General features: G+C 40.7%; 1 protein-coding gene across 7 annotated transcripts in view; it reads right to left on the reverse strand.

The window, feature by feature from the left end:
- Positions 1-21,092, reverse strand: part of CTNNA2 (catenin alpha 2) — a 1,277,539-nt gene that overhangs the window by 316,525 nt on the left and 939,922 nt on the right. The window contains exon 1 of one of the 7 annotated variants that reach the window (XM_089327498.1): positions 17,755-17,902. The exons of the other annotated variants lie outside the window; for them this stretch is intronic. The gene's annotated coding sequence lies outside the window, so the exon portion shown is untranslated. Of the gene's footprint in view, positions 1-17,754; positions 17,903-21,092 lie in introns of those variants that run through there. 7 annotated transcript variants of the gene reach the window in all.

Below are 21,092 nucleotides of genomic sequence, written 5' to 3' on the forward strand. Positions count from 1 at the left end.
GGGCACTTAACCCCATCACTAACCACAACCCCGCCCGCCTTCCCCGCCTGGCCCTCCAGGAGCCCAGCTGCACTTCAGGGGATGCTCCGACTGGCTGTGAAGAGATAAAACACTTCTGCTTTAAGAAAAGGCTGACAGACTCAGATCTGCGCTGATGAAGCGGAGGTGATTATAAAAAGCTTATTTGCTTAACAAAAGCATTCTCTGCAGGCTTATTTTAAACAGTGAGCTCCTCTAAGGACTTTCAGTGTTTATTTACAGAACATCGATTATGTGGGGTGGGGGAGGGAAGCCTGGGGAATGTGGGAGGGGAGATACTTAAATTACCAAGTCCATTATTAAGAGCCTCTGACAAATCAGGATCAACCAGATAGCAAAATATTGGTTTCTTTTCTCTCGAATAATAAGTCCAAGAGAAAGTTCCTTTTAGAACACAAAGGCAGGATTTATTACCTATATTTTTAGGAAGAACTGAACAAGGCAAAGAGTTCATGTTTCATATTTCAAGGCTTCACCATTTTCTTTTTCATAATCTGTTTCCAAAAGGAGAGACAGAGAGAAGAGAGACCATCGTGTCACTATAACTTGAATTAAAAAATTGACCCTTTCTATTGAACTCTGGCAAAGTGATCAGCTAGGTACAAATTATAAAACAAGCTATCGAAAGTGCATTTTCCAAAGGCTTTTTTCCCCAGACAGTCACAGGTAGAACAGCAAGACAGGGGAACAGTTATTTTTGGCAATCTCAGTGGTACAGCTTTCTCCTGAGGCAAAATTTAATTCAGATAAGGGTCTCCAAGGACCCGAAAGGAAGGAAACCACCCACTTACTGTATTCAACTCAATCCTCCCCACACAAACTTGATTTTAGAAACAGGACTAGAAAACATGTTATGGAATATTTAAGGATGCCACAGTGCAGTGAACACTAGGAACCACATTTCAACAACAGTTAGAAGCTATTATCACTCCCTTTCCACGCAAGAAAATTAGCTGTAATTGGGTAAGCGACACAAGTGTAGCACAGGAATGGGAATTGAGCAGACACTTAATTAATGGTGTTGGGAGAAGGGAAATGGGATTAATGAATGGTTGATATAAATTCCATTTTGCTATTGGGTTAATCACTGCTCTCATGAAAATTTATTTCCTGGCTAAGATTTATAACAGTGTTTTTAAATATTTTATTCCATTCTGAATAATTGTGAACTTGCATTGTGATTTCCAGATTCCTATTAACCACATAATTTATTGGTGTGTATATGTACTCCCCATTTGCATGCGCTGTTGTAAGAATGTGGCAGGCCTCTACACAAACAGATCCCCTCATACAAGTAGCAGAGGATAACTGATTTGCACATTATTTATATAATGTGGCTCTCACCAAAAGGATTCAGCATCAAAAGAACAAAGTCTATAGTTCACTGTGGCATTTGCTGAGCCTGGCTGGAGGGTACTGGTCAAAGCATGGAACATGATTGCAATTCTTTGGAATCTTTGATGATTCAATTTAATTTCTATACTAAACATTACATTAGAGCTATCCGCAGTTATTTTTGCTTTGCTTGTATTTTATTCCATGATATGTCAAATATGTCAAATCAAAGAACTCTGGATTCAAGCAATCACATCATTTTTTTTTAATGCTGCATTTACCAAGAAATACAAGAGTACTTCAAAGATTTCATGGAATGGGGAATAAAATAAGCTGATTTGGGTATAACGAATTTAGAAATCTGTAGATTTTTTTCATAGTATGCATTTTCATGAACTTTTTTTAAAAAACATGCGTTTATTTATCTGGAAGTCAGAGTCATAGAGAGAGGGAGAGACAGAGAGAGAGATCCTCCATCTGCTGGTTCACTCCCCAAATGGCTACTATGGCACAGGCTGTGCCAGGTCAAAGCTAGGAGCCAGAAGCTTCTGGCTCTCCCATGTGAGTGCACAGGCCCAGGCACTTGAGCCAACCTCTGCTGCTCTCCCAGGCCCATCAGCAGGGAGCTGGATTTTACATGGAGCAGTGTGGCCTTGAACCAGTGGCTGTATGGGGTGCCGGCACTGCAGTAGGAGGCTTAGCCTGATATGCCACAGTGTCGGCCCTTATTTTACAGTTCTTAATAGAAGAATAAAATAATGGTTTTTGATGTAAAGTCCAGCTGGGACACGGAAGGTGAAGGCCCTGATCATATGATATTCATGGATGATATTCATTGCCGGAGGAGAGTCAGGATTCAGCAAAGCAGATATTAAAAACCACTACAAGTTCAATAATGAATAGATCCTGGTAAGTGCTAACTAGTAATCAGTAGCACGTCCCAATGGTCCACCACCAAGTACCAGCAGCATATTCAAGTTTGTGACTCTGATGACAGACTCAGGGTTATGCATGGAGCCCCACGACATGAGAAATAACATCAGAAAGCAAATATGTGAGAATGCCATTAATATAGATGAATTCTTAATTTTTTAAAAGTAAAGGATTTACAGACTCCCACCCTTTAATCTGCTCGACTTCTGCTCTAGAGTAGTTTTCAAGCAGAGGTATGTACAAGCACCCCTTCACACAGGCAAAGATCTGATCCTGGCATTCACTGTCAAGATCATTCAAGGAAGACCCTGAAACTCCTTAAGTGTTATTACCCAACATTAATCTGAAATGTGTCTGTAATAAAAGCTCTCTTTCTCTCTCACTTTCACTATTACCAATCTCCTGTTTTACAAAATAAAAGCACAATATTATTCCATTATGCATTTCACTGAAGTAGATTCTTCATAGGCACAAGAAACTCTAGGGTGCTATTAAAAGAGACAATTATATAATTACTTTAATTAAAGTGTCATCATTACCATTTCCATCACTCTATAACATATTTTCAAGAAATATGTGTTGTTCCTAATTATTCATTAAAAATGTACTTATTAAATTTGTATTAATTAATATAAAAATAGCCCAGGACAGAATGAAATTTTTAGCATGGATGCTCATGTTTTAGAAAAATATATATATCACTGTAAACATTTCACTTCTCTACCTTCTCTATTAGCTTCAAAAACATCAAATAATGAGAACTAAATTTAGTATAAGATGGTTAAGACTATTAAAGTTCAAAATTTTGCTAGAGGAATTAAATATGAAAATAAATCAAAGGATATACGATAGTCATACATAGCAAGAGTCAATCTCATTAAAGTATCACTTCTTCCCAAACTGATCTACAGATTGAATGTAACCCCAATCAAAGTCACAGCAGTGTGGGGTTTTTAAAAAACAGAAATTGACAGTATAATACTAAATCTATATGGAAATACGAAGAAAAAGAAAAGCCAAGATTATCTTGAAAAATAATAAATTTGGATGACCTACTCTAACAGGTTTCATAACTTACAATAAAGCTGTAGTAATTAGGAGAGTATATTAGTGGCATAAATATAAATATAAAAGGCCCGGGCCAGTGCTGTGTCACAGTGGGTTACAGTCCCATCCCGCAGTACTGGCATCCCACATGGGTGCCAGTTTGAGTCCCAGCTGCTCCACTTTCGATCCAGCTCTCTGCTATGGCCTGGGAAAGCAGTGGAAGGTGGCCCAAGTCCTTGGGTCTTTGCACCCGTGTGAGAGATCCGGAAGAAGCTCCTGGCTCCTAGCTTTGGATCAACTAGCTCTGGCTGTTGCAGTCATTTGGAAGTGAACCAGCGGATGGAAGACCTCTCTCTCTTGCTCTACCTCTTTCTATAACTCTGCCTTTCAAATAAATTAAATAAATCTTAAAAAAATTTTAGAAAGTTAATGGCACCAAATCAAGTCCAGAAATCAATTTACACACATATAGTCATTTTATTTTTAATAATGACATCAATGCAATTCAACAAAGAAGCAAAAGTTTTCCCAAAAACTGATTCTGGAACAACTGGTGTTTAAACAAATCATTTCAAATTTGAAAATGCACTGGAGCCATCGCTTGTCACAGCAGTTACCTTCTGCTGGGAAAGCCCATGTTCTGTACTGAAGTGCCTCTAACAAGAGTCATGGCTCCTCTTCACAGCCAGCTGTCTGGTAATGTATACCCATGGATGTAGCAGGGGATGTCTCAAGTAAGCAGATTCCTGTCACCTACATGGGAGACCTCCACTGAACTCTGGACTCCTGGTTTCAGCCTGATGCAGCCTGGGAAGCTGCAGGCATCTGGAGAGTCAACCAGTGAATGGAATCTTTCTACCTTTCAAATAAATAAACATCAAAAATCTACTGCTTTATAAATTTTTCTGACAGGATAGACTGGGAATCCCAATGTAAAGAGGACAGGGAATGAAACAACATCTGAAAATATTATAAAAGAACTTGCTCATATTTGTTAAACAAATGATGGTAATATTTCTTCTGTTCCATAATCTATAGAGAGCTATGTAAGAGTTCTATTTTACAATGCCAACAAATACAGTATACTAGTAATTGCATCCTTTGCAACTAATTACACTTACGATGGAGCATTTAAAGTACTTAAAGATGTACAATGAAATGCTTTTTTTTTTTTTCAAAAGTTCTGTGGATATACAAGGAAAACAAAAAATCAGAGGACTAATGATATAGTTCTCATGCATATATTCAATAAAAATATTTTTAGTATCTACTGCACACCAGATACTGTGTAAACTAGTGGCAATAGATAATGATTATTTAGTGAACTGCCCTAGGCACTTTCAAAGCATTAAATAAACTAGTTCTCTATCACTCCTATAAAATATGTACTCACAGTATTCTGACTTCATGGATGACAGAACTAAGACATGGTAAACTTAAGAATGTTGCTCCAGTTCACAAAGCCAAGCGATGAACAAGGACTCAGATTCTGCACTCATGGAGCCATTTATTGTCATGGTCCATTTTTTGTTATCTTAGGGTGTCATATGCAAAGACAAGCTTTACTTCTGCTCTCTCAGTTCCTAAAAGTACACAGAGTTACCAATTGTTAATCAGAGAATCCACTTCAGAGATGGTATCTCTTAACAGAACTCTGAGTTAGGCAGTAGTCGCTGATGATTCGTGAAGGTGGGAGTTTTATGGGCTTACCCTACATGAACTAAATCAGTTATGAAATTATCCAACATTGGAAGCAAGGAACCCTACCTCTTATTCTTAGTGCTTGGGTATCATTTGGATGCACTTCACTAAAGGATCCATGCTAGTCTTTCTGTTTTGGTGTGTAGGCATCTCCATCAAGAAATGTGGAGACCCAGAGGTCCTCCTTGTTCATATATTCTGCTACTGCATTTTCTGGTGCCACTTGGAGTCAGGGAGAATGAGGGAGAATTGGTTATACTCATCCATCAACTCAGTGCTGTCTATAGACGGACTTGGTTTGTGCCAAACTCTATGATACACACTGTGAGCGATAAGAATTTAAGTGAGACTTCCTGCCCTCTGGGGATACACAATGAGAGGGGAGATGTGAGCACAAACTCTAAATATAGATAGATCGTGAGACTGTTAAACGTATCTACAGAACATCACCCTATCTTCTTCTGTACTCTTCATCACTCATGATTTTTCCTTCATTTTTTCTCCAAATGTTCCCTGGAAAAATGACTAAGATGAACCTTCAGTGATTTGCATAATGAATGGGTACTATGTATTAAGGATAGAAACTAGCAAGCTATAACATAGCTATTAACTGACCTTTTACTTGTAATTTGAACACTAAAAGATGCACATGATTTCTGGTTTGTGCTAGGTTATAGGTAGTCAGCCATTCTGAAGTTTATACTCTTGGCCAACTTTCACTACTACCACTTTCTAATGATTTCAATTCCATAAATAAATATTTCATATTCATATATAATTTCATTTATATATTATATAATATTCATATATAATTTAATTTCATATTTATATATAAATAATTTGAAGTCCATAATATTTGAATGGCTTTTGTACCTTCTTGATATGCCTTTAGCCTTTTTTTTAAAAAAAGATTTATTATTTATTTGAAAGGTGGAGTTATACAGAGGCAGAGGCTTAGAGAGACACACACACATAGAGGTCCTCCATTCACTGGTCCACTCCTCAGATGGCCAGAATGGCCAGAGCTATGCTGATCCAAAGCCAGGAGCTTCTTCTGGGTCTCCCACATGGGTGCAGAGGCCCCGGGACCTGGACCAGCTTCCACTCCTTTCCCAGGACATAGCAGAGAGCTGGATCAGAAGTGAAGCAGCTGGGACTCTAACCAGTGCCCACATGGGATGCCAGCACCAAAGGTGGCAGCTTTACTGACTACACCCCACCTTTAGCTTTTTGAGGAGATCCAAAGTACCTGTCTGGTTTATTTAATGCTTGATATCAAAAAAAGTAGTTTGATTTGGCCATATGAAGCACTTAGCATGTAAGTGTTCTCAGTCTAGCTGGGGAGACTAAAAAGTTCCCAGGAAGAGATCTCCTAATATAAATTGTTGATAAATGCTGAGTAATGCTGCCAAAAGCAATGCTTTGAAAATCCCTGTGTGGTGAGATGAATGACAGGTTGAGCAGTCTAAGAAGACTCCACAGAAGCAGCAGGATCTAGCTAGCCATGTTGTAATAGGTATTTCCATTTCTTCCCTCTGTTCTTAAACCTTTCCCCCATGATAGTCTTCTTTCTGTTCGCTCCCATTCTCTGGAATTTCAAAGCTTGATATCTTCTCTCTGCCTGCTTCACTCCTGCATTTTGATCACCAGTATAGTGCCTGGCCCACCATGAGTGTACAGTAATATCCATGGGCTGTGACTGATTCATGATATACAAACTAGAACACATTTTGCAGACTACTCACTTTATGACTGAGGTCTAGACGAGTGAACAGAGTGACCTAGGGCACACTATCTTCAGGACTAGGAGTTGGAATCTCCAATGACCTGACTCTGGGTACAGTGATATCTTCTCTTGCTGTCCCAGATTTATGTTCCAACCAAATCAAGATTCCATTTTCTGTCTAGATGTCACCTTTGCATCAATGTGAGGACAAATCTACTTACCTGCCTTTTGGTTTCTACAGTGAGCCAACTCTTTATCAGTAACCAGCGGCCAAAGCTACTTTAGAGAAAAAAAAAATACAGGTCCAGCAGTCATGTTCCCTACCTTAATGCTCTGCAGGCTGCTTTGCAGAGAGAGAAAAGAAGTAAAATGAAACAAAAACCAAAAAGGGCCAAACAGTTATGTAATTGACATAACAGAGCTACTGAGGATAAAGGGGCTCCAGTGGAGGACACCGATTACTTTGAAGATTGAAATGGGTGAACTAAGACATAGACTCTTTCTGAGAAAAGAGGAACAGTGTGGCTGCACCACTTATCCAGTATTATGGACCATCGAAGGTAAATTTTCACTTTTCTTGACTGTCATTTATTTTAGCCTCTACACAGTAAAAATTGTTCTGCCTAATTAGAAATGCCAGTTTAATGTTCATTGAAAAATCCAACTTTAACCAGATGAGAGTTCAGAAAGGAAATAAAAAATATGTCCAATGTAAATAAATATAAGGAACAAAAAGAAGTTCATAATATGGAAACGGCCATCTTTGCTGATGATAAATTAGGATGACTGGTTGTAAAAATTCAAGTGACATTTTTTTTTTCCTTGCCTTTGGTGTGGCAATCACTAGAATATCAGTCAGGACTGTGTCCGGAAGATCGTTGCTGAAACTCAACGAAGAGCAGCTTTAAAGGTATAAGGTTTATTTTTCTCACATAACAAAATTTGTTGAGAACATTGCTTTGCTCAAGGCTAGTCTATCTGCTCAAGGAAGTCAGCATCTCTACTGTCTTTAGAAAGCAACTCTTACTCTCTAGGAGAAGCACTGAACCCCCAGATATTATGCCCATATTCCAAGCACAATGGGGAAAAGGCAAGAGCAAAAAGAACACAGTGACTTTTGATCAGAAAAAAAAAAACAATTTCTCCTAGAAGGCTTCTGCATGCACTGGGCTGTGGCTACTGAGCAATGAGGATGGATGGACAGTCAACTATTCCAACTTTTAGCTGAGCATACTGCTGATAGTGTTATCAACAAGGACAAATGAAAGAAAAGATTTGTGGTAGGCATACACAAGCATCTGCTATAATTAAGAGTGAAGAAGACTCTTGAAATTAAGAAGACTCATGAAATGGCCTCTTACTGATACAGAACTCAAAGCTTCAAAGCACATGGCCTTTCTCACATGCTAAATGAGGTCCTACCTTGTCCCTATCAGGAAAATGGACTTTGGGTACAGTAAAATAACCTCAACTCTACCACTCTGTGTTCTAAGGAAAGCATGAACAACAGATAAAACCTACTGAGGATTTAGACAATACAGAGTAGCCAACAAAGCAGTAACTATTGAGAAACAATGTAACAGAGTTAGAGAGGGTTAAATAAATACTTGAGGTATTGGCATTGTGCTGCAGTGGGTTAAGCAGCTGCCTGTGACACTGGCACCACACATGGGTGCCAGTTTAAGTCTTGGCTACTCTACTTCCAATCCAACTCCCTGCTCATGGTCTGGGAAAAGTAGCAGAAGATGGTCTAAGTGTTTGCTACCTACATGGGAAATCTAGATGAATCTCCCAGCTCCTGGCTTCTGTCTGGCCCAGCCCTGGCCATCTAGGGAGTGAACCAGTGAGTGGAATAATCTCTCCCCCTTTCTGTAGTTCTGACATTCAAATAAATAAATAAGAAACCAAGGAAGGAAGGAAGGAAGGAAGGAAGGAAGGAAAGAAGGAAGGGAGGAAGGGAGGAAGGGAGGAAGAGAGGGAGGGAGAGAGGGAGGGAAAGAAGGAGGGAGGGAGGGAGGGAAGGAGGGGAGGGAGGGAGGAAGGAAGGAGGGGAGAGAGGGAGGGAGGGCAAGCCCTGACCCTCTGTCCACCTTCCCAGCAGTATAGCAATTTCTGACTGGGCACCCTTGGCAGCTGATCCTTCTGTACATAACTGAAATCATCCAATGAGTACCAAGGGTCATCTAGACCCTAACTTCACAGAGTAAGGTCCTGGTCCATCAGTGTCAACTCCTGAGTTTGAGAAACATTGACCTGGGCTTTGTCAGACCCAGAGAACAGCTCTATTCATCATAAAAGGTCCACATGCTGCCTTGGAAATATATTTTCCCTGTAATTCTACCCAAGCCCAAGATACATGTTCAAATATTTAGATAACAGAAGTGTTATCCTCCCTAAAATTTCTCTTCTGTATCTCCCCCAAATACTCCTTAACCCTTTTATTTTCACAGCCTGCACAACCCTGGTGATGACAGTTGTGTTTCACTGTACAATTGCCCCCTTACAAATATTCTGTCTCCAGAAATCTACACAACACTGCAGAAGTGCTCTACCTGTAAGAGAGAACAAAGTGCCATGTGATTCATGGGCTTTTCTGGTCATGCTCCCAATGATGGTACTGGACACAAGGCTTTTCAAATCAAGCACCATAATTACATCCTCCTCCACCCTCTCCTCTGTAAAGTACTCCCACCTTCATCTATCACTGCCTCCTACACACACATGCCCTTCTAGAATTCCATCCCCTGGTATTCACCAGGCATGGTATTTTTATTTCTGTCTGTTTCTTTCCATAAAGTGTTTGGAGAGAGATACTCCTCAAGCTAGCTTACCACAACTGAAGAGGTATGAAGGATTCATCTGTTGAAGGGTAAGAAGAGGAAGTTCTGAAAGAGGTTCAAGTGTGAGTAGTTAACTGCTCACTCAGACTCTCAGGGGCTGCTTTTCACAGCCAAATTTCAAGTTCTCTCATTTACCCCCACTGATCATGGCAACCACCTCCCTCTTTTCTTATTAAGATAATTCTTGAGGGGATGGCACTGTAGCATAGTGGGTAAAGCCACCACCTGCAGTGCTGGCCTCCCATATGGCTGCCAGTTCGCGTCCAGGCTGCTCCTCTTACCATCTAGCTCTCTGCTATGGCCTGGGAAAGCAGTAGAAGACAGCCCAAGTCCTTGGGCCCCTGCACCCACATGGGAGACCTGGAAGAAGCTCCTGGCTCCTGGCTTCAAATTGGTGCAGCTTCAGTTATTGCAGCCAAGTGGGGAGTTAACCAGTGGATCGAAGACACCTCTCTCTCTCTCTCTCTGCCTCTCCTTCTCTCTGCAAGTCTGACTTTCAAATAAATAAATAAATCTTAAAAAAAGAGAGAGAGAGAGAGATAAATCCTGAAACCCAGAGCACAGGGAAACTACATATGGACTAAAACTCTTTCATCTTTAAGCAATTTCCTCAATTAGGGTTTTTGGCAATTGCATTAAATCAAGCCACTGAGATATTATTTACTTTCTTCCTGCTCCTGGGCACTAAATAATGTCAAATTTCAAAGCATAATTCCATTCGACTTTATAAACACACTTTCAGCTAGGTAATCTCATTCAATCTTGGCAACAGCCTGATGCACAAGGTAGAACTGTGGTATAATCATTATTTTGTGATGATATGGATGTGCCTGCTATAAGCTCCTGGGGTAAGCATGGTAGAGACAGAGGCAAGTCTGTAAAATCTGTCTCCTGTTTATTCAGAGTTTTCCCCAATGTATCATAAAGGAATAAGGAATTTCAATTAAGGGATCTTTGATTGTGTTGTGGACCTTTTAAAATTGACATTTATTCAGTGCAAGCCGACCTCTAGTTGCCCACCACATTACTAGCTATACTGGAAAGGAGAGAATAGTTATAATGGTTCTACTCTGCATGCTGTATCCAGTATTTGACAAAGGAGGATAATTTTACTTTGATCACACCTACTATGACATAGTACCATTAGGACAGAAAATAGTAGTAGCTATGGGGTTGTTTCTATCCAGTTCTATATCATCATGGCTTGATTTTATCCCTTGTTGTTTAAAAATCAGTCCTCCCCTCCCTCCTATACTAATTTTACTACTTATCAGGGTCTTGAGATTCTAAATTGAGAATGAGAGAAAAAGCTAATGATTGATGAGCAAAATAACTCTGGCTGTGATAAAGATGCTCTAGGTCCAGAGCATTTGGTGGAACAAGATTAACTCGATTCCTTTGGGGAAGAAGTGCTCACATTTAAACCTCTTGAACACTCATTTAGTAGGTTTTATTTCTCAAGCACTGATACGTGTACTACCCTAATAGAAGTAATGAACCTACTTTCCCAAAGGGAAAACATTTATTAGAACCATAAAAAAAAATCACTTCTAGATCTGGTATCATTTGTGGGAAACTTCAGTGAGAGAACCTATTTAAGAGTGTTTCAAAGTGTTTGTGGAAAAATGGAAATTAAAATGGAATTAAAAGAGGGGCCAGTGCTGTGGAGTAGTAGTAGTAGGCTAAGCCTTCTGCCTGCGGTGTTGGAATCCCATATGGGCACCAGTTAGAGTCTCAGCTGCTCCATTTCCCATCCAGCTCCCTGCTAACGCGTCTAGGAAAGCATTGAAAGACAGCCCAAGTGCTTGGGCCCCTCTACCCACCTGAGAGATCTAGAAGAAGCTCCTGGCTCCTGGCTTGGGATTGGCCCAGCTCTGGCTGGTGCAGCCACTTGGGGAGTGAACCAATAGATGGGAGACTTCTCTCTCTGTCTCTCCATCTCCCGGTCTGTAACTCTGTCTCTCAAATAAAGAAATTTAAAAAGAAAAAAAAAAATGAGGAGCAGGCCTGTGGCACAGCAGCTAAGATGCCTCTTGGAATACACTCGATTTCATACTGGAATACCTGGGTTTCAGTCCTGACTCGGCTCCCAATTCTAGCTTTGTGCTAGACATACTCTGGCAGGCAGCAGGTGATAGGCTGGTGGTTGGGTTACTGCCACCCACTTGGGAGACCTCAATTGAATTCCCAGCTCCTGGTTTCAGACTTTGAAGACATTTGGAAAATGAACCAGCAGATGGGAGCTCTGTCTGTCACTCTGTCTCTTAAATTAAAAAAAAAAAGTCAATATTCCATGAACTTTTTGAAACTGCCTCATATGGTTGAGAAGAAATTAATAAATATTCCCACTGCTTGGGGGAAGTTAAATGGATCCCCATTGCCTGGTATTCCAGGCCATAACATCAACTGAAAATATATTTATCTTAAAATAGACTCAAATAAACAGCTTAATTAGATGAAGCACATTGTTCTCCAGAGATCTTTTACAGTTCTTATTGACTATCATTTCAAAAAATGGCATTTTTCCATAACCTATTAAACAATAAATCATGACAGCCTTCACTAAAAATGCAAAGTGATAAACTAAAAGAGGATCTTTTGGGAGCCAAGCAGCCATCTCTTTACAATTGTGAGAAGTACTCCCAAAGATCCCAGTGAAGGAAGGCTTCCAGCCTGTTCAATTTATTTGAAAGCACAATTAGGATTAAAAGCAACTCTACAGAGCACAGGAAATACCAAAAATGGAAGCCACAACATGAATCAATGGCTGTGGCTAGTGAGCATTCCATTGACCAAATAGAGTTGAGTTTATGTCTAGTTACAGTCCTGGTCTGTGGAAATGCAGGTGGGCACAGATGACATGCACAGCAAATATCTGACCAAGGCACTTTCAACATTCACCCCATTTTACTAGCCTAGGGCATACAACATGGTAGATTCATAGATCTCAGCTCTATAGGTAAATTCAAGGCATTGATTCATTGGCAACACTTTTATTTTTCTTAACTTTTAAAAAAAATTATTTATTTATTTGAAAGAGTGACAGAGAGAGAGAAGAACAGGTAAAGAGAGACAGAGAGAGATCTTCCACCTAATGGTTCACTTCTCAAATGGCTATAATAGCCTGGCCAAAGACAGGAACCTGGAACTCCATCCCGGTCTTCCATATGGGTGGCAGGGGCCCAAATACCTGAACCATCTTTTTCTGCTTTCACAAAGGTTTTAGTCAGGAGCTTGATGGGAAGCAGGATGGCCCAGACTCCAACTGGCACTCTGAAATGGGGTGCTGGGGTTGTCAGGGGTGGCTTCACTCATTGAGCTACAGTGCCAGCCCCATTATTTTTAGTGATTTTCATACTGTTATTTTTATCCTGCAAAGTTTTTGGGTTAACTCAGCCTTCACTTATTCATATTAGAGAAATAAATGAAATAACATGGTTTTGAGAACTAACATGCTTTGAAATCTGGATTACTACAGAAAAAATGACATTAAAGCAGAGCCCTTGATCCCAAACTGTTCCTTTCAACTGGACATATTCGATGTGGACCAGGGTTCCCACCTTGGAAGGCAAACTTGAAAGAAGAAAATTGCAGAGCACTGAAAGAGGAGCTTCCCTCTGGGTGCCTGCAGGCACAGTGAACGGTAGGAGTTGTCAGCTTGTCTTAACTGTGAAACTGGGAGGCTGAAGACACTGAATTTTTATTAAATGATCAATTAAGTTAGTGCCTAATATATGGTACGTGCTCTTTTCATGTCAACATCAAAGTGAGAAAGAGTAAGAACCATGGAGGAGAGTTAAAATTAGCTCAGACTGGGTAGACTAGGGTACTGAGTTCAGCCTAGAGAGCCAACGCTTGTTTTGAAGAAGGAAAATGAAAGAAAGTCTTACACCAAGATTTTAGTTATTTTCAAAGTAATGCAGCAACTCTCAAATGTGACATTAACGCCCCCCTGCCTACCCCCCATGCATGTTAAAGCAAATTAAATTTCATGCCAAATCACCCAGGCAGTTAGCAAGCAGCACAATTTCAATCTGTAGGATTTAAACTGATTGCTCTAAAAATATAATTCACCAACCGGGCAGCACTGAAGTCAAACATGGTCTTCTTTGATCATTTCTCCTGACAAGTTATTTTCCCAGGGATGTGGGCACTGTGGACTGTAAGTTGACTCATCATGTAGAAGTGAGGGGATTGATTCCCTTCTGCAGTCCAGACACAGCAGGGAATAATAAACTGATCTGGTGAAATCTGGCCTCCTTCCTCTGACAGTACGTAAATATCACATTTAGACTCCAGTGAGCTGGCCACAAAATGCAGCCCAGTTCAAAGCGCCACTCTCACTTATATGGGGGATTCCATAATCATCTGATTTGACCCCATCTGCAACTGGACTGTGTACACATGTATGTTTCATTTTTAGCCCAAGTTCCACTTTCTATAGTAGGAATCAATTTCCTTTTCTTCTTTAATCCTCTTTTCAATGGTTATATGCATGTTCTAAAAAATGTATATGAATAGCTGTTGGAGCAGACCACAAGAAAGGATAATGATCAAACAGGTGTTTTCTTCAGTTTATGTCCTCTGAAGTGTTCATTTAAACTCTGCATTATTCTTTATTTGTAGTTCTTCCCAGAAGCATTACACAAGAAAATTTTGACTAAATTACACTCAGATATCCAGAAGAGCTTTGTTATACTTGAAGCCAGGCCCATTCGAACATTAACAAAAGGTCTCAAATTCCTAGATTCATGAATACAGTTATTCAGCTGTGGTTGCTGGGACACTGGGGGGGGGGGGGGGGGAGGGGATACCTTCCAGATATCAACAAGACAGTGTTGGTGTTCACATTGGCTTTAACACATACACTTATTCCATTTGCATTAGAATGCTATGGTGGAAAAACAGTCTTTTCATTATAAATTACTACAGGGTATAGATTTTCAACTTGCTTGAAGGGATCAATGAAAGAATGTGAGGAGAACATTCATGTAATGACAAATTCCTTAGCTTTTAACTAGAGTGATGAATGAATGTTCTATGTGTCAATTGCTTTTTAAATTTAAAAATTTATCCTTTATTTGAAAGGCAGAGTGATAGAGAAAGAGGAGACAGAGAGAATTCTCTATCTGATGGTTCACTTCCCGCATGGCTGCAACAGTCAGGAGGCAGAAAACCAATTCCGGTCTCCCAGATGGGTGGCAGGGACCCAAATGACTTAAGGCATCACCTGCTGCCACCCAGGGTGTACATTAGCAGGAAGCCTGAATGAGGAGTAGATCCTGGACCTGAAACCAGGCACCAGGATACAGAATGCAGGCATTCCAAGTGGCAACTTAACCACCTCAATTTTTTTCAAAAAAATTTATTATTTCAGAGGGAGAGAGACAGAGAAAGACAGAGCACCTATCCACTCATCCACTCCCTAAATGCCCACAATGACCCAAGCAAAGAGCCAAAGCCAGGAGCCAGGAATTCAGTCCTGGTCTCTCACATGGGTGGCAGGAACCTACCTACTTCATCCAGCTCTGCTGCCTCTCAAAGCCTGCACTAGTAAGAAACATGAGATAGGAAGAGATTGAAGCTGGTGCCGCGGCTCAATAGGCTAATCCTCTGCCTGCAGCGCCGGCACACTGGGTTCTAGCCTGGGTTCTAATCTGGGTGCCGGATTCTGTCCTGGTTGCCCCTCTTCTAGGCCAGGTCTCTGCTGTGGCCCAGAAGTGCAGTGGAGGATGGCCCAAGTCCTTGGGCCCTGCACCCGCATGGGAGACCAGAAGAAGCACCTGGCTCCTGGCTTCGCTGGCCGCAGCGGCCATTGGAGGGTGAACCAATGGCAAAATGAAGACCTTTCTCTCTGTCTCTCTCTCTCTCATTGTCCACTCTGCCTGTCAATAAAAAAAAAAAAAAAAAAAAAAAAAAAAAGAAGAAGAAGAAAAGATTGAGCCATTGGTCTTTACGTGTCATTTCTAGTAGCAACTGCCTGGCACTCAATCATCAACTCTGACATATATGTCTTCTTTATAATTTCACAGTAACTAAGAAATATGAATAAAATCTAACAGGACATCTATCTAAATAAAGGTCGAATTTTAAACAATCTATTTTAGTTTTGATACAATGAATAAGGATGCTATAAGCATTACCATATCATCTGGAAATCTGTGTGAATATCCTTGGTTACCAAATGACTCAGTTGGCACCACTGGCATTCAGTAGGCAGGATCAAGGATTCCAAATTTTCTACAAGACCTCAATAATCTCTCATGCTGAACATTTACCCCCTAAGAATTACAAAAAGACAAACCAAACCAAACCAACAACAACAAAAAGCACATTCTTACTGCCAAAGCATCATTAACTTAAGAAGTACTATCTACCCTCTTACTCTGTAGTTATATTCAAATAGAGCTAAATCCCATAGAACTAAAGATCCATTCATTCCCCCACAGTAGTTGAAATGCCTTCCTAGAATTTACTGTTGTCATTAATTATTTTAGAAAATCTTGCATAGAATATATAAAAATAAAATTTAATGTAGATCTTGGACTAGTCATTGCAGCTTCAAATAAGTACAGTTGAAATAGAACTTCTTAGTGAAGAAGACCACAGAGCAGAGAAATAATTCAAAGGAGGAAAACGGGAGAAGGAAACAGACAGGAAGAAGGTTGGAATGTCGGGCATTTGATCAAGATGAACTGTGAAGATAAAGTGGGAGGCAGAGGAGACCAAGGAATTACAGGACAATTGAAGGGGACATGGGAAGTAGGAGGAAGTAAGGAAGTAGGAAGATCTCTGTGGACACAGATTTTTGGTAACCATGGTGACTGTGAGAAGAAACAGTGATCAGAACATGGGGCAAGAACTCACTTAGCAGGACCACCTTTTTTAATTTTGTAGGCATTCAGTATAAAGTTTTAGAATTGTATGTAATGCCAAAAGATAGCCACCCCCAAAAAGAAATGAATCAAACCAACCATGCAGTCTCTTTCCTAACAATCTCTCAGTGTGATGCTGAAGAGATACACACATCCATTGGGAGTAAACATGTATTCAAGCCAGGCCCCTCTCAGATATACGTGAATTCAATCACCAAAAAAGAACTCAAAAGAACAAGAAAGACTACCAGATGAGAGAATCTGCCTTTTCAGCCAGAGCCATTAAGTGTTCATTGGGCACCAAGAACAGGCAGGGACCGCAGATGGCTAGTTCTGGAAGCCACCATTTAACAACATTGCTGCTTTCTCAGTTGATCCAAGTGCCTCTTACGGTTGGCTATGCAGTGGACACAAAAGTCCCAGTAAGTTAATCTGTGCATCCTTTGCATTGTGCCATCTGCTGCTATATTTAATTTGAAAGCTCCTTTTAGTATTTCGGCTAGCTGCCCTGCTCCCTTTCTTCTCTTAGAGCTTGTCTTTCTTCTGGCCCTTCCCTCCAACAGACTAGAGCAGCAGCTTTTGGTGAAGCATCTACCTCTTGCAAATTCATACCAGGCATTCTACCCAGGACACCTCACAAACCTCTCTCAAAGCCCTTTCAGTTCCTCTAACTTCTTTGTTGTTTGTTTGTTACTATTTTAAATCAGACCCTCAGGGCACATACTCTCTTTACTCAGTGATGGTTGGAAAAATGGCTTACATGGAAATTCAAAAAGCTACACAGTTCTATGTGCATGATGTACAAAACTACACAACAATAAAATAAATCACAATTGCTTTCTTTTTAAGTGCTATTAATCATACACAGCTAAGGTGTCTTTTTTTTTTTTAAACTGCATGATGGGACAGAAAAATATGGGGCTTTAAGAATCAGAGAAAGCCTATTCAAATACCACATTCAAGCCTTGGTGTTTTCCACTGACCAGCTATACAATTTAGGCAATTATTTAACCTTTTAAAATCGCAGCTCCTGCTTCCTTAGGAGAGACAGGAAAACTACTACGTAGCGTTGATTGGAGCCTTAAATGACAATCTTTAGACCATATCCTTCCCTTTAAAAGTGTATTACACAATAAGATTCGATTAAGCAAATCTTTTGACTACTGTGGAAGAGCCATATAAGCCAAAGCTAATCTGTCAATTTTGAAATAAGCAGGTAAAATACAGAAGGTGGTAAACCAGATAGATTGTAACTTACTCTTCGGTGATTCAGAAGACAGCTACTACATAAATAAAAGAAAACACAAACGGAAGTTTGTGATTGGTAAACTGCCAGGCAACTAACGGAAAGAAAGCCTGCTTTAAGAATTATCAGCTCTTAATTACCCACATGTGCCCGAGATGCCTTCTGGTCCTTCTCTAAAACAGGGGCTCTCCATCCGCAACTGCATATTGCAATCACCTGAGGAGCTTTGAAAACACAATGCGGCTGAAATGAACCCCACCGCAATAAAACCAGGCTTCCTGACCATAGGACCTATGGACCTATTAGCCAATCAGTCTTTTTAAAACTCCCCAAGTGATTCCTGGCGCAGCCTTGTTTGGGAATCAGGACTTTAACCAACGCACGTGGGAAAAATATTAATGTGCAAATGAGTCAGCTGGGGATCTCATTAAAATGTAGCTTCTGATTCAACAGGTGTAGCTGGTTAGGACTCCAGGATCTAACTCCCATAAGCTCTTAAGGAATGCTGATGAGACTGCTGTAGGACTATGAGTAGCAAGGCTCTACATCCACTGTTAGCAGCCTGGAATCCACAGGGAATGTCATACACAGTTTGTGGCTTATGTCTTACTCTTAGCTAGTCCCTCACCCCTCCCACCATGAGAAATTAGTAAGAATCAGAGGCACACAGGTGTTTCAAAGCCAAACAGAAATGCACTAGTTTGGGATATTCATGTCAGGGCTGCTCTCCTTGGTGCTGACATCAGTGGGCACACAAAGGGGATGGGAGAACTCTTCTCTACCTACAGAAAGTGACTGCAAGTTACTTAGAAGTCTGCACACTTCTCACAGGGCCTTAGCTGGATTTCCAGATACATACTATCACTGAGGACTCAGAAAGAAAAGCATAGAAGTTCGTTTTATAGCACAATGTGGTGAAAGCAACCAAGCATTGACATAAGAAACTATTCCCACTTAGATTCAACTCATCCCATATTCCGTACCTTCAAAGGGAACATTTACGGTTTTGAGGTCATTACCAATGGAAGGTGCCAACACAGTAGAGGACCGAGTGCTGAATCAGCCACTGCAGTGCTCACTGATTGCTTTATGGGCAAGAGGCTTGGTTTATCTCTAGCAGGAAATATGAGTCCACCGATTGCAAACACTATTTACTGTATCAGCTTCTTTGCAGCCTTTAATCAAGCCAGGATCCGGCATGTAAGTCCAGATCTTCAAACTCTTCCAGTGGAAACATGGTCACCCATAAATCCTTAATCCTCAGGGGCTGTTATCCTCAGCAAGAGCTGAGGGAAAAATTCTTCTAGGTTAGAACTGCTCAGCAACAAATGTGCCATTTTGTTCAGCTCACGATGGAACCTGCTCAGGGGATGAATACAGAACCTGACACATAAAAGGCAGGAATGAGGAGGATTTCACTGCTGGCCCTTTGTACATACCTCCTCCCAATCATGGCCTTACAATCTTTTCCTGTTTAAGGTTTGTGAAATTTAGAGAAGTGCTTTGGGAGAAGGAAAGAGAGAAAAGAAAATGAGAGAATTTGGAGAGAATGAGAGGAAAGCCATAAGGGCTCTCAAAAAAAAAAAAAAAAAAGATCTCCACCTTTCTAAAGCTATGTGGGAAAAATTAAGATCCTCAAAACTAAAATAAATAAACAAACTGATCTTTTCTCCTGGAGCAGAAGTAGCAATCATCAAACAGATGATGGTAGAGTGTAGTTTTGCATTTTCTTTTTTTCTCTAGGCCAGAGATAATTAACGAGAAGTTCTGGGGCTTGGAAAGTATCAATGTGTGAATTGAAAGGTATATATAAGCCTTAGAACCTGGTTATACATTATGTGTGTATAGCATTTTTTTCCACTGGGAAATGTGTCTACATGTTTCATTAAAAATTTCAATCGTTTATATAGATCTATAAGCTAAAAACGGTTAAGAACTATTCTGTCATTTGCTTATGAATTTTTTTAGTGCTTACTATGTGTCAGGCACTATTCTTGGTTCTGAGGATACAGCAGGGAGGATAATAAACACTTATCTCTACCTCGGAGAACCTGACATTCTTCTGGGAGGATCCCAGCAGTTAATAAAATAAGTGGGGCAGGCACTGGGTCCAGCAGTTGACTCCAGTGAAAATGCCTACATCCCCACACCAGAATGCCTGAGTTTGATTCTCAACTCTGGCTTGTGATTCAGATTCCAGCAAATGCACACCCTGGGAGGCAGTAATGATAGCTCAAGTAATTGGGTTTCTGCCTTCTCTCCAGCTTTTGGGCTTGCCTAGCCCAGCTCCAGCTCTTGCAGGTACTAGGGTAGTGAACCAACAGATGGAAGCTCTCTCTCCCTCTCTCGCTCTCCCTCTCTCTCTTTCTCTCCCTCCCTTATCCCTTCCCTCCCTCTCCTCTCTATCTCTGAAGTAACCAAAGAACTAACTAAATAGATAAATAAAATAAGTCAGTGAAATGGATAGCATGCCAGATGGTGGTGATGAGTGATACAGAGAAAATAAATCAGAAAAGAGGAACAGTAAAAGCTGTAAATTGGAAGCTGTGATTCAAAATAACATAGGCACGGAAGGTCTTACCAACTTGGCATCATCTGAGCACAGACTAAGGGGTTAAGTAACAAGTCATGAAGGCAGGTGGGGCAAGAGCTTTCCTGACCAAGGGAATTGCAGATGCAAAACGTTCTGAAGCAGGAGTGTACCTGGCATGCTTGAAGCATACCAAGGAGGTCAGTGTGCCTGAGGCTGAATGAAGAGCAGTAGAAAGTAACAGAGAGAATGAGGGGGAGGGGCCACATGTGGCAGATATAGGCCTCTGTAAGAATTCTGGAAAACCACTGCTTGAGAACAGAACTAATTCTTTCTGATATATTTTCCAAGGATCACTCTGGCTACTGGGCTGAAAACAGGCTTAAAGGAAAAGTGGCAAAGACAGAAGTAAGGACAGTCATTGGGCATTTTCTATAAAAATTCTAATAAGATATAAGGATTAAGTAATGGGAGATGGTAAGAAGTCATTAGATGGGGCCAACGTTGTGGCATAATAGGTTAAGCCTCCTCCTGTGATGCCAGCATCCCATATGGGCACTGGTTCGTATCCCAGCTGCTGTTCTGATCCAGCTCTCTGCTGATGGCCTGGCAAAGCACTGGAAGATGGTCCAAGTGCTTGGGCCCCAGCAACTACGAGGGAGATTGGAAAGAAGCACTTGGCTCCTAGCTTTGGATTGGCACAGCTCTGGCCAGTACAGCCATTTGGGGAGTGAACCAGCAGATGGAAGACCTCTTTCTCTGTCTCTCCCTCTCTCTGTAGCTCTGCTTCTCAAATAAAATAAAGTAAATTTTTTTTAAA

This window comes from Oryctolagus cuniculus, chromosome 2, assembly GCF_051225735.1.
Source record: "Oryctolagus cuniculus isolate XC-2025 breed Fujian yellow rabbit chromosome 2, ASM5122573v1, whole genome shotgun sequence".
Taxonomy (NCBI): Eukaryota; Metazoa; Chordata; class Mammalia; order Lagomorpha; family Leporidae; genus Oryctolagus; species Oryctolagus cuniculus.